Source organism: Vigna umbellata, chromosome 5 (assembly GCF_029865625.1).
Source record: "Vigna umbellata cultivar VRB3 chromosome 5, Vumbellata_1.0, whole genome shotgun sequence".
NCBI classification, from domain to species: domain Eukaryota; kingdom Viridiplantae; phylum Streptophyta; class Magnoliopsida; order Fabales; family Fabaceae; genus Vigna; species Vigna umbellata.
Genome location: NC_142169.1, coordinates 71,099,950 through 71,113,471, shown reverse-complemented (window position 1 = coordinate 71,113,471; position 13,522 = coordinate 71,099,950). Strand labels below are relative to the sequence as shown.

Genomic DNA, 13,522 nt, shown 5'->3' with positions numbered 1-13,522 from the left:
CCCCAAACCTCAAACCCCAAACCGAAACCCCAAAAATCCTCAAAAACCCTAAACCCTAAAAAAACCCAAACCCTAAAAAACCCCAAACCCCAACCTCCAATCCCAAACCCCAAACCCGAAACCCCAAACTCGAAACCCCAAACCCGAAACATGAAACTCCAAACCCGAAATCCCAAACCCCAAAACCCAAACCTGAAATACGAAACCCAAAAAATCCTAAACCTAAAAAACCCTCAAAATCCTAAACCCTACACCCTACACCCTACACGCCAAACCCCAAACCGTACACCCTACACCCTACACCCTACACGCCAAACCCTACACGCCAAACCCTACACGCCAAACCCAAAACCCCAAACCCGAAAATCGAAACCCCAAACCCCAAACCCCAAACCCCTAACACCCCAAACCCCCAACCCCCAACCCCCAACCCCCAACCCCAACCCCCAACCCCCAACCCCCACCCCCCCCAACTCCAAATCCTAAGCCCTAAAAACCCTAAACCTAAAAAGCCCTAAACCTTAAAACTTAAAAACCCCAAACCCAAAACCCGATAAAAAAAAATTGTAAGTCAGAATAATTTAATCTTTCGTCACTTTTCCATTCCAGAGTACAAATATTGGAATTTATACATAGCGAAACTTTTCAAAATATTCTGAAATAGTTGGTTAAAATGTAATTAAACACTATACTTCAAATTAAAAATAAGTTCACTTAAACTACCAAAGAATCATCCAACACTTTTATGAAATGCAACAATATTAATTTCCCAACTATAGCAAAAAATTTGACTCGGGAGACTTTGAGTACAATATTAAACTACAAAATGGATGCTGAGGTCAAGTATACATCCAAAAGCAGATTTTATAAGGTTATCCAAATGTTCATATCCCACGTGAACCATAATTGAAACAAATTCCAGGTCAGACTCCCCTTCTAGTATAGTGAAAAGTTCACGGTAGACTCTCTCAGCCTTCAAAAGCACACAAAGCCCGTGAATCATCAAAGCACCACTCTAGAACAAGTTAAAATTAATAAAGAAAACATACTTTAAAAAAAATTAACTTAAGAATATAAGGATGGTGGGAAACAGCTGCTTACTTCTCCAAAAGGGAATTGTCTACCAGGAAATTTTGCATCAGGAAAACAACAAGTCGTCGAAAATGCCGAGGATCTTTTGCTATGCATGCATGAACATCAAGAACAAGAAGAACAACCTATTAAATAAAAAAACATAAACAATCAGTGACAGTTCAAGTGAGTTTTGATGTGCAAAGTGAAGAACGCTCCAATTAAGAATAGGACAAACTTCCAAAAAAAAACATTACTTTTTATTCTGTAGTCAAGAATCAGGAGCCAAAAAAGTACATATGACAAGTACTCCCACAACAAATACCCAATCTTTTTGCAGAGATAAAAAGCATTACTCTAACAAATGAAGCAAGGAACATCTGAGGGAGAATAGAAAAACACTCTAAACAGGAAAATTAAATATAAAAACATCAACCAAGAATGGCACAAAAATTTCCACTCTTTTGCATACTCTGATTACCGGATATGGTCATGTCTTGATCTGTAAATTTACTCGAACTCCCATACAAACCTCCCCTACTAGTGCACCATTCTCAAAACCATTTGATCAAATTGGATTGGTGTGTCTACATTTGACATCTCCATGTTTTTCCACAACCAGAGGGTTTGGATTGTTGGCAAACTTGAACTCGGAGGGTAATGACTTGATGGACTGGAAGGCAGGCAGGACACTGGATTGCGAATTGCCATTAACAAAAAAGGTTACCATCGCCAATTGCAAATTGCGAAAAAAACAAAAACTCATAACATTTTTTTAAAAAACAAAAAAGCTAACTTTCCATACAAATGAGCCTTTCAAACTTTAAACAAGGCCCCCAATGAATGACTTTATCAGGATAACCCTAGCTCCACATAGACACTCTACTCTCCGCTACTCTAGTCCAGTGCTCCATGCTTTAAAGTCCTCATCGAATCATCACGTTCAACCGCATTCCAAGCTGTAAAATTCAAAATCATTAACCTAACACATCCACACCCCCACTCGGCTAATTCAATGGACCCAAGCTTAATCACCTTCCCTCAAGGTTGAAAATTCCACCTTCAATCTTTCTTTTTCTTTTTTCTTTTTTAAATTACTACAACATCCACACACAAATAGATCTTATCTTGAACACTTTTAGTTCAAATATCTGAGAAAGTATAAAAAAGAAAATCATAAACACTGAAAACCTAAAAATCAAAAGATGAACATCAACTAACTCGAAATGCCTCACTTAGAAACTAAAATTCAAGATGACAACAACAAAAAATTTCAAACAACAATCCTCATTTTCTTCAGTTATCCCCGTATTACGTGCCGCGAAACAAAAAATGAGAAAAAAAACGATGAAAATAGAAACAGAGAAAAAGAACGGGGAAAACAAAAACACTCACGAAATTACCAACTCGTTCAGATGTTCGTGAAGCGAATCCACTAACCTGAGAGAACTTTGGAAGAAGACTGGGTGAGATGAAGATCTTGCAGAAGGGAGATAATGCCAGAAGAATCGTTGAGCATTAAGCGATTCAGAATTCAGAAAGATTGAGAGAAGAACAAAAAAGAAAACAAATGTGTTCACGGAAGAGTATCAGCCTCACAAGCCCACGTTTGGTTTGGTTCATCGCACAACGAACATATGAAGAAGAGAAGATGAATTTCAAAGAAACAGCTCTTTTGGCTTTGCTTTTTCGAACTCCCTCCTAGGCATAATAATCACACAAATAGTTAAAACGTTTAAAAAAAAAGGAGGGAGTTTCTTTTTAAAACCTTTTTTTATTTTATTTTATGGTTTTCTTTTTGCTTCTTACTTTAAATTTTAAATTTAAATTATTTGTCACACCTAAGCGTTTTTTCTTGACAAGCGAGTTGAAAAGAAATTTTAGTCAGTACAATATTTTCGCTGGAGTTTTTGAATTGACAAAACTACCCTTTCAGCTAATAGCTTCCACGTTAATTATTAGGTAAAAGTATTTTTACTTAGTGTTAATTTAGGTATTAAAAAATGTTAAATTTTTTTACTTGTGCATTTAAAATTTTTATATTTTTAAATAAGTATTTCTTGTATATTTTTTACTAATAAAATTATATAATTATTTTTATATTATATTAATACTTCTCGTATTCCGAACAACCTTGTTCTCAAGGTGAAAGTCTGAAAATTGATCACAAATAGTCCCTTCGCCTTTTCATGTAACACTATTGAATAATAAGCTAAGGGACTGATATCCCATAGAGTTGTTGCATCCTGTAATTCAAGACTTTCAAAGGAAGACAGCTTCGTTCGGTTTCTTGGAGTTTTGCTAAAAGGTCATGTTTAACGTTATCGATACCTATGGCATGTTTAAGTTGAAAGACATGAAAGACATGATGAATTCAAACTATGGCATGTTTAAGTTGAAAGACATGAAAGACATGATGAATTCAAACCGTCTCTGGCAGTTGGAGGCAAAAAGCCACGGGACCAGTCTGTTTAAGAACCAAAAAAGATCATAAAATCAGGGTGAAAGCTTGGGATGCAATCTAATAGACATGGACAATTGCCTATGGTGTCGAATCTTCAAATAAACACAATCTCCAACCTGGATTGAAGATGACATTTTCTTCTTGTTGGCATATTTCTCTTGCGTCCTTCCTAGATGTTATTTCAATTGAATAAGAGCCTCATCTCTAGTCTAAGATCCTGTGTCACAGCTTCAACAATTGTTTTTCCTGGAACAAAGTGAGTGATAGCTAGAGAAGCACGTCCATAAACAATCTCAAAGGGTGTGCACTTGGCAGACCCTTAAAAATTGATGTTATATCAATATTCTACCCAAGGAAGGATACACACTCATTTCTTCGGTTACTCGTAACTAAAACACTCTAAATAAGTCTCCAACACCTGCTTAAGCACTTCTGTTTGGCCATCCGTTTTAGGATGATAAGTTGTGCTCGTCAACAATTTTGTACCTTGAAGTCTAAATAACTCTTTCCAGAACAAACTCAAAAATGTAGTCTCCCTATCACTGACCATGGAAGTAGGGATGTTATGTAGACGCACAATTTCCTAAACAAACACTTCACCAATAGACCTAGCAAAATAGGGATGTTTGATGGGAATAAAGTGCTCATATTTGTTGAGCCGATCCACCACTACTAAAACTGCATCATACCCATTGAATTTGGGCAGCCCCACCATAAAATCCATACCAATTTACTCCCAAATTGCTTAAGGAATGGGAAAAGGTTGCAACAACCCTTATGGGAAAGAAGTTAGATACTTATGTTGTTAACATACCAAACACGCTATAACAAAATGGGTAATGTCCTTCTTCATTCACATCCAATATAAAGATTGGGCCAACCTTCTATAAGTCTTGAGTATTCATGAATCCACAGTTTAGGTGACATAAAACTTAGCTATTAACCGCTGAATTAAATTTGAATTAGCAGAAATCACTAACCTGCCATTGTAATGTAGTTTTCCAAGTTCCAGTGTGAAATGGGAATGAGAGGCTAGATCGGATTCCAAATCTTACCTGATCTTGGGAAAAACAGAATTGATAATGCCCCTGATTAAATCTATTTCGGCTATAATTAGAAATTTGTGATTTAAATGCCTTTTGAGAGGTAACTCCTGTGATGTACTGAATATGCCTTCAAAAGTACCTACAATTTCCTACAACTTTGTGTTTTGCTTGGTTGTTAATTGGTTTTGTTCCTCACATCACTTCTTCAATTATACAATACCCAACTCCTAAACTAATATCACCACTTCAATCTCCTTTTCTTTTCTTCAATTATACAATACCCAACTCCTAAACTAATATCACCACTTTAATCTCCTTTTCTTTTAACAAAGTTGCTAGAGTCACCACTCTCTTGGTTAAAGAAGGTTCCCTTTTATTGAAACTTCCTTCTCTCCTTAAATGAAGCGCATTATTAATTCCTTCCAATTAATTTTTACCTCTTCAAGTGTAGTTAACCAAGCAACTCCCAATATAACATCCACACCTCCTAATTTAAACAGTTAAAACCATTCCTTGACCTCTAATCCCTCCAACTTCAAAGTTAATTTTTTATAAATCCCACTAGTAGTCTTTTGATGACCATCACTTAGACTAACTTTATAAGGATAAGTTTCTTCCACTGCAAAACCTAATTCAACCACTAATTATTCTGAAACAAAGTCTTAATTAGATTCTAAATCAAAATTTTCTTTTCTAAGATTTAGTTAATCCCCTTTCTCTAAGTTGAACCCTAATCACAACCTTTTTTTCCCAATTTTAGGTTCTCTTCCTTCACAGCCAAACCCAGTTTTGGATTCTTCTATTTTCTTTTGATCATTTTTTCTCTCGGACAAAACCCAATCCTAGGGCTCTTCGTCTCACACAAGATGCAGATTAGGGGAGCATAAGCACCCACCTTCATCTTCTCTTCACTCAATTTTTGTTTCGTTTCGCAAGAGGGAGACGCTGATCCACTACAAGAAAAAAAATACTTTCATTTATAAGACAATAAGCTAGACCAAGGGCCTCCTTTCATCATTTTCCACTGCAGAATTTATATGCTTTATGACAATATTATCATGCAGAATTTATATGCTTTATGACAATATTATCAGTAATTTGTTTTACACTGAAGATTCTCTAAAAAGATTAATAGAAATCAAAAAAAAGTTGTTTAAAGAATATTTTTTATTACAAAATTATCGTTAAATTGTTTTATAATCAAAGATTTTTTTAAAAATAATTTTAATAATAATCAAAGCAAAACTATTTAATGATATATACGTTTTCCAAATGATATATAATTTAACCATGAGATACATCCTTTAATAACTCATGTTTTATTTATCCATTTTATAAAAAGCATGCATCTTTCACTATCTCACCTTTTATTTAAATAATTGTATCCCTTAATAATAAAAAGATATATACATATACTGAGTAACTGGACACCTCTTCCACAAAGAAAAAGAATAAAAAAAGCTCCCTAACTTTTTCATTTAAAAAACAATCTCTAACAATTTTTTAAACCATTTCTATAGAATTGTTTATTTTCTAAAACTATATTATTTAATTTATGGAAAATACGAATACATAACCACAAAGCTGCATATAATTTCATTAGTAATATATAAATAAAATTCTCTTGATTAATGTGGACAAATTTTATTCACTATACAACAATAAGAACACTGATGTAAAAAGATTAAAACAGTAAAAAGCACAGTGGGAAAAAAGTACAGAAAAGAAGCCAAAACAGTGGATAAAACTACAATGATTATTTAATCCAAGTACTACTTTCTACAGACAAAAATATCTTCCAGATACATTCTAAGATACTAAAGCACATTCAGAGGAATAGATAAGAGAGAATTAATGAAAATGAATAATAAAATAATATTATTCTACTAGGGTAGCTTCCTCGGAATCCTTAATCTATAACCATTTATCGTTTGCTAATAAACATAGCTAGTGAGAAAGCACTGAGAGATTAGTTTCGAGCAAGTACACAAATCATACAGTTGACACGAACACAACATGCAGTCAAGTTATACATCACAATAAAAAAAAGGCTATTTAGTCAAGTCTTATAATTACTTCTATAAAGTGATAATTTCACTTGTTGCCGTACTTTATTAGCTTCATGCACAATAAACATATGAAACGATCAAGGACAGGGTGCGAATGGACAGAGTGCTTGCTCAGTTATCATTCAGTTAACATTATCATCAAACAGCAAGTACACATCCCAAGTGAATTTAAGAAGTAAAAACAAGTTAGGGACGTAATTTCTCTAACCTCAAAACACATATTCGGCATTTCAATCAGAAAACCCTGCTTCCAATACATTTCTGTATGTATAAGATCCCTTTCCCTGTATTCATCTAAATTATTTCAATTGACTATGCTAAAAAATATTCATCTGGTGAGGGAAGCAGAGAAGGTAACCTCATAAGCGGCTAAAAACAAATTCAGTTTCAGCACAGTTCTACTTCCCTTGCACGTTTTTTCTCTTTTCAGAGGATTCCCTCAAAGCATGTACTTCTGTTAAGAGTTCAACGATGGTTAATTTAAATACAATTATAGAACTTAAACTTTCTGAATAAAAAAAAGGTTGAAGAATTATTTAATTGGATTCCAAAACAAATTTCCATGAATTCCAACAATGCATTCATACGCACCATCAACTGAAATATTAAAGATGGATAACATGTCACATGGGCAGAAAGCAACAGAGAAATTATGAAAGATGGATACCTGGCTGGCATACTTTCCAATTCCTGTGTGATCGAACAACACAATCCTGAAAAATAAAGAAAAGGAATCCTCTAGGAATGGCCAGATCAAAGAATCTTAAATACGAAGGTTTAGGATTTTAGGGAGGGAAAATAAGTAATTAACAAAAACAATGAAGTTAACCTGCATCAAGCGATAGAGAGAAGAACATTCATTGAGCTGATTTACGTTCCCTTCATCCTGTCCGTATCGCTTTGGTGAATGCCTTGCGGCGACGAAGGTGGAGGCGGCGGCGCCAATCGTTTTGCTTCGCTCCGGTTCTCCGACAATTGCTCCATTTTAACTGTGCAACAGTTTCACAAAAACCAAAACTCATAAAACTCTTCGGTTTGGAAGACGCCTGAGGAAGAACACCGATGCGCGGCGCGAGTTCGATTTGAAGGTTCCTCGAAGCTTCCTCTAGAGCGAGAAAGGAAACACTAGAACCCTAAGACTTAGGGTTTGTTCGGTGGAAAACCCTAAACGGAGGAAGAACTCAGATTCTGGACCGATTAAACACTTGAAAAGAGATTGAACCGATTAATCGGTGCAGAACAAAGATTGACCGGTGGAAATGAAGGTTTAAACGGTGGAAAGCGAAAATAATCGGTGAGAAAGGCTTTTAAACGGTTGAAATTGAAGGGAAAGGTATGATGGAGAAAACCCTAGGTCGATGAAGATGTTCGGTGGAAAAGGCGAAAAAATGAAGGAAGATGATGAATTTTTAATGAAAATGAAACTTACGAAGAAGAAATACGAGATTGGATAATTGAGGAGCACTCGAGCGAAGATGTAGATGTCTCGAATAAGGGAATAGAAAACGAGGGAAAGCATGAAGAGATGTTAAAGGTGTATAAAAGGAAATAAGGGAATTGAATTGATAAGTGGAGAGGGAGTGGGCGGGAAAATCACATTTCTCTCTATCTTTCCGTTATTTTTTTTTTTCTTGAAAAATATTCATGATGGCATAGTTTAGTTTAAGATGATTTCCAAATTATTAATTGTCAAAGTTAATTTAATGTCAAAGTTAGTTTAAGAGTTAGTTTAATGCCAAAGTTAGTTTAAGAGTAATGGCGTTTTTCGATAGAACAATAATAAATGTGCAGTAAATGCAACATATCTACCACTCACCTTAGATCTGTATTTATAGTTTGGGTGTTCCTCCCTCCACCACCCTCAGTGTTCCTCCACCTCCCCACTATTTTCATTTATTCCAAAAATATTCTACACCTCTCTACTATTTTTTTTTATTCCAAAAATATCCTACACTCCCCACTATCCTCAACAATCTTTCTCTTTCTCTCTCTACATTAATGGAACATTTATATTATGAACAATCTTTCTTTTTCTCTCTCTGCATTAATGGAGCATTTACATGGCTCAGATTTGAACTTATGATATATTGCAAAATGTAAAATAACTTGAATAAAGTATTTAATTTATTAGATAAATAATATAAAAATATTATTAAATACTTAAAATATAAAAGAAAAGTTATTTGTTAAAGATTTGGAATTTATTTAGTTATTTTGTTATTATAAAGTTAGTATATAATAATAATAATATATTATTATTTATTATTAATATTATTATGTTTATTATTTTGTATTTGCATCTAACTTTTAAGTTTATAAAGTGGAAGTGGTAGAAGCACTAATATTGAAGTTTCTCTGAATTTTATATTTTGCAATATATTACAAGTTCAAATTTGAGGCATATGAATGCTTCATTAATGCAGAGAGAGAAAGATTATCGAGGTAAATGGGAAGGTGTATGGTATTTTTGGAATAAAAGAAAATAGTGAGGAGGTGTAAACTATTTTTGGAATAAAAGAAAATAGTGTGGAGACTTGGGGTGGTGGAGGGAGCAACACCCTTATAGTTTTTGTTATGGGCTTGGGATTAGTGAAAAGTTAATCACGGCCCAAATCCAGCCCAATAGCTTTTAACCACTACTTACCTTAAACCTGGTTAATTAGTGATGTGGCCGGCCGGTCTCTCGAAGTTTGGCCTTACTACCGGTCGGCCCATATAGGCAATCTGGTTAGTTGGCGGTATGACCGGCCGGCCTCTATGAGTTGCTGTTTATTCAGATGGCAAGAGGCAAGGTTGCGTAATCACGGACATACGAACGTCCGGCCTATCACGCTCGACCCCTCCCGATGGCGAGCAGAGGGCTAGCGTGGTTGGACCATTATGGTTATGCGGACGTCCGGTCTATTTGATGCCCGGTCCCAACTGGTACATTAACTTTTTCAATTGTGATGGAAACATGGGAGGAGATTGGATAAAGCAAGAGACGATTTCATTTTCTCTATCTTTTGTATTATTTTTCTTCTCTTGTTTTTGTTTTTTTTCATAAACTTTTTTTTGTTTAAACGTGGATCACTGAACATTTCTATTTCAAATATACCTATTATCTTGTGTATGTAATTGTTTTATTTACATTTTTATGAAGTGTTGTGTTATTTGTGCTCTGTTTTCTTGTTTCTTTTGTTTGATAGGGAAAATGAAATTCTAATCAAAATTAGAATTATACTTAATCAAATACGTCATAAAAATAAAAAAATTTGGCACTAAATATAATGAAAAAAACCAATACAATTAGCTTAGAAAGATCTGAAATTATTTTTTTTTTCTCAATCATCACCCTTAAAAACTCTTTGGCGTTGAAGGTTCAACGGATGTCCCATATTTGTTGCAGTCTTTGGCATTTCTCTTCTTCGTTTAACACAAAACAGAGACACATATAGAATCATTAACCTGGATTGGAGACAACAACAAAGGAAGCACTAAACTTCACAGCACAACACAAACTCACCACCAAACAAAGGAGAAGAAAAAGAGGAGAATAAGAGAGAAAGAGAGAAAGTAAGAGTGTCGGGTGTGATGTGCGACTGGGTGAACAAGAGAAAAAAAAAATTAGAGTTTTAAGTAAAAGTTAAAAAAGGTAAAGGGAAAAAGTAAATAAATGTATTTTTGGAATTAAAATAAAATTGGAGAGGTGTAACTGGCAGTGTGTGGTGGTGGAGGGAGTACTTTAAAGTTATACTTTTTATAAAAATTATTTAATTGTCTTTGTAAATATGTTATTAAAAATTAAAAATATAGTAATAATTAGTAAATAAGGACATATATTGTGAATTTTTTTTGTTATTATATTGGTAATTTTAATTAATAAATCCATAATTATATGTTTAAAATGTGACCATTATTTTTGAAAACTTTAATATTTTTTGCAGGAAAACATGAAGCCGTCCAGAAGTATATGTACTAACTCTATCTGCATATGTGGTATTTTAGTTCATTATGTTCCTTAGATTGTCATATTTTTTAGGACATGGTGATTATATATCTCTTTACTGGTTTTGTTTCTCATTTATTGGTTGTTCAGTCTCTAAGAAGGCAAAAAGCAAGGCGAGAACAACTTACACTGAGGTCAGTTAGCTAGTCTAAGTCAGTTTGTGCTAAAATCGAATTAAATTTTGGATTCAGTTTTATATGAAACTTACGAAGAAGAAATACGAGATTGGATAATTGAGGAGCACTCGAGCGAAGATGTAGATGTCTCGAATAAGGGAATAGAAAACGAGGGAAAGCATGAAGAGATGTTAAAGGTGTATAAAAGGAAATAAGGGAATTGAATTGATAAGTGGAGAGGGAGTGGGCGGGAAAATCACATTTCTCTCTATCTTTCCGTTATTTTTTTTTTCTTGAAAAATATTCATGATGGCATAGTTTAGTTTAAGATGATTTCCAAATTATTAATTGTCAAAGTTAATTTAATGTCAAAGTTAGTTTAAGAGTTAGTTTAATGCCAAAGTTAGTTTAAGAGTAATGGCGTTTTTCGATAGAACAATAATAAATGTGCAGTAAATGCAACATATCTACCACTCACCTTAGATCTGTATTTATAGTTTGGGTGTTCCTCCCTCCACCACCCTCAGTGTTCCTCCACCTCCCCACTATTTTCATTTATTCCAAAAATATTCTACACCTCTCTACTATTTTTTTTTATTCCAAAAATATCCTACACTCCCCACTATCCTCAACAATCTTTCTCTTTCTCTCTCTACATTAATGGAACATTTATATTATGAACAATCTTTCTTTTTCTCTCTCTGCATTAATGGAGCATTTACATGGCTCAGATTTGAACTTATGATATATTGCAAAATGTAAAATAACTTGAATAAAGTATTTAATTTATTAGATAAATAATATAAAAATATTATTAAATACTTAAAATATAAAAGAAAAGTTATTTGTTAAAGATTTGGAATTTATTTAGTTATTTTGTTATTATAAAGTTAGTATATAATAATAATAATATATTATTATTTATTATTAATATTATTATGTTTATTATTTTGTATTTGCATCTAACTTTTAAGTTTATAAAGTGGAAGTGGTAGAAGCACTAATATTGAAGTTTCTCTGAATTTTATATTTTGCAATATATTACAAGTTCAAATTTGAGGCATATGAATGCTTCATTAATGCAGAGAGAGAAAGATTATCGAGGTAAATGGGAAGGTGTATGGTATTTTTGGAATAAAAGAAAATAGTGAGGAGGTGTAAACTATTTTTGGAATAAAAGAAAATAGTGTGGAGACTTGGGGTGGTGGAGGGAGCAACACCCTTATAGTTTTTGTTATGGGCTTGGGATTAGTGAAAAGTTAATCACGGCCCAAATCAAGCCCAATAGCTTTTAACCACTACTTACCTTAAACCTGGTTAATTAGTGATGTGGCCGGCCGGTCTCTCGAAGTTTGGCCTTACTACCGGTCGGCCCATATAGGCAATCTGGTTAGTTGGCGGTATGACCGGCCGGCCTCTATGAGTTGCTGTTTATTCAGATGGCAAGAGGCAAGGTTGCGTAATCACGGACATACGAACGTCCGGCCTATCACGCTCGACCCCTCCCGATGGCGAGCAGAGGGCTAGCGTGGTTGGACCATTATGGTTATGCGGACGTCCGGTCTATTTGATGCCCGGTCCCAACTGGTACATTAACTTTTTCAATTGTGATGGAAACATGGGAGGAGATTGGATAAAGCAAGAGACGATTTCATTTTCTCTATCTTTTGTATTATTTTTCTTCTCTTGTTTTTGTTTTTTTTCATAAACTTTTTTTTGTTTAAACGTGGATCACTGAACATTTCTATTTCAAATATACCTATTATCTTGTGTATGTAATTGTTTTATTTACATTTTTATGAAGTGTTGTGTTATTTGTGCTCTGTTTTCTTGTTTCTTTTGTTTGATAGGGAAAATGAAATTCTAATCAAAATTAGAATTATACTTAATCAAATACGTCATAAAAATAAAAAAATTTGGCACTAAATATAATGAAAAAAAACAATACAATTAGCTTAGAAAGATCTGAAATTATTTTTTTTTTCTCAATCATCACCCTTAAAAACTCTTTGGCGTTGAAGGTTCAACGGATGTCCCATATTTGTTGCAGTCTTTGGCATTTCTCTTCTTCGTTTAACACAAAACAGAGACACATATAGAATCATTAACCTGGATTGGAGACAACAACAAAGGAAGCACTAAACTTCACAGCACAACACAAACTCACCACCAAACAAAGGAGAAGAAAAAGAGGAGAATAAGAGAGAAAGAGAGAAAGTAAGAGTGTCGGGTGTGATGTGCGACTGGGTGAACAAGAGAAAAAAAAAATTAGAGTTTTAAGTAAAAGTTAAAAAAGGTAAAGGGAAAAAGTAAATAAATGTATTTTTGGAATTAAAATAAAATTGGAGAGGTGTAACTGGCAGTGTGTGGTGGTGGAGGGAGTACTTTAAAGTTATACTTTTTATAAAAATTATTTAATTGTCTTTGTAAATATGTTATTAAAAATTAAAAATATAGTAATAATTAGTAAATAAGGACATATATTGTGAATTTTTTTTGTTATTATATTGGTAATTTTAATTAATAAATCCATAATTATATGTTTAAAATGTGACCATTATTTTTGAAAACTTTAATATTTTTTGCAGGAAAACATGAAGCCGTCCAGAAGTATATGTACTAACTCTATCTGCATATGTGGTATTTTAGTTCATTATGTTCCTTAGATTGTCATATTTTTTAGGACATGGTGATTATATATCTCTTTACTGGTTTTGTTTCTCATTTATTGGTTGTTCAGTCTCTAAGAAGGCAAAAAGCAAGGCGAG

The 13,522-nt window shown here is 33.7% G+C and overlaps 1 pseudogene across 1 annotated transcript; it reads right to left on the bottom strand.

Annotated features, from left to right (window-relative positions):
• Positions 1–692: 692 nt before the first annotated feature.
• On the bottom strand, positions 693–8,523 carry LOC124821067 (uncharacterized; annotated as a pseudogene). Its single transcript, XR_015786874.1, has 7 exons — positions 7,480–8,523; positions 7,318–7,363; positions 7,009–7,104; positions 6,859–6,934; positions 2,512–2,772; positions 1,102–2,030; positions 693–1,015 (listed from the first exon to the last, which is right to left on the bottom strand). The product of XR_015786874.1 is annotated as an uncharacterized LOC124821067 (transcript).
• Between the last annotated feature and the right edge of the window lie 4,999 nt (positions 8,524–13,522).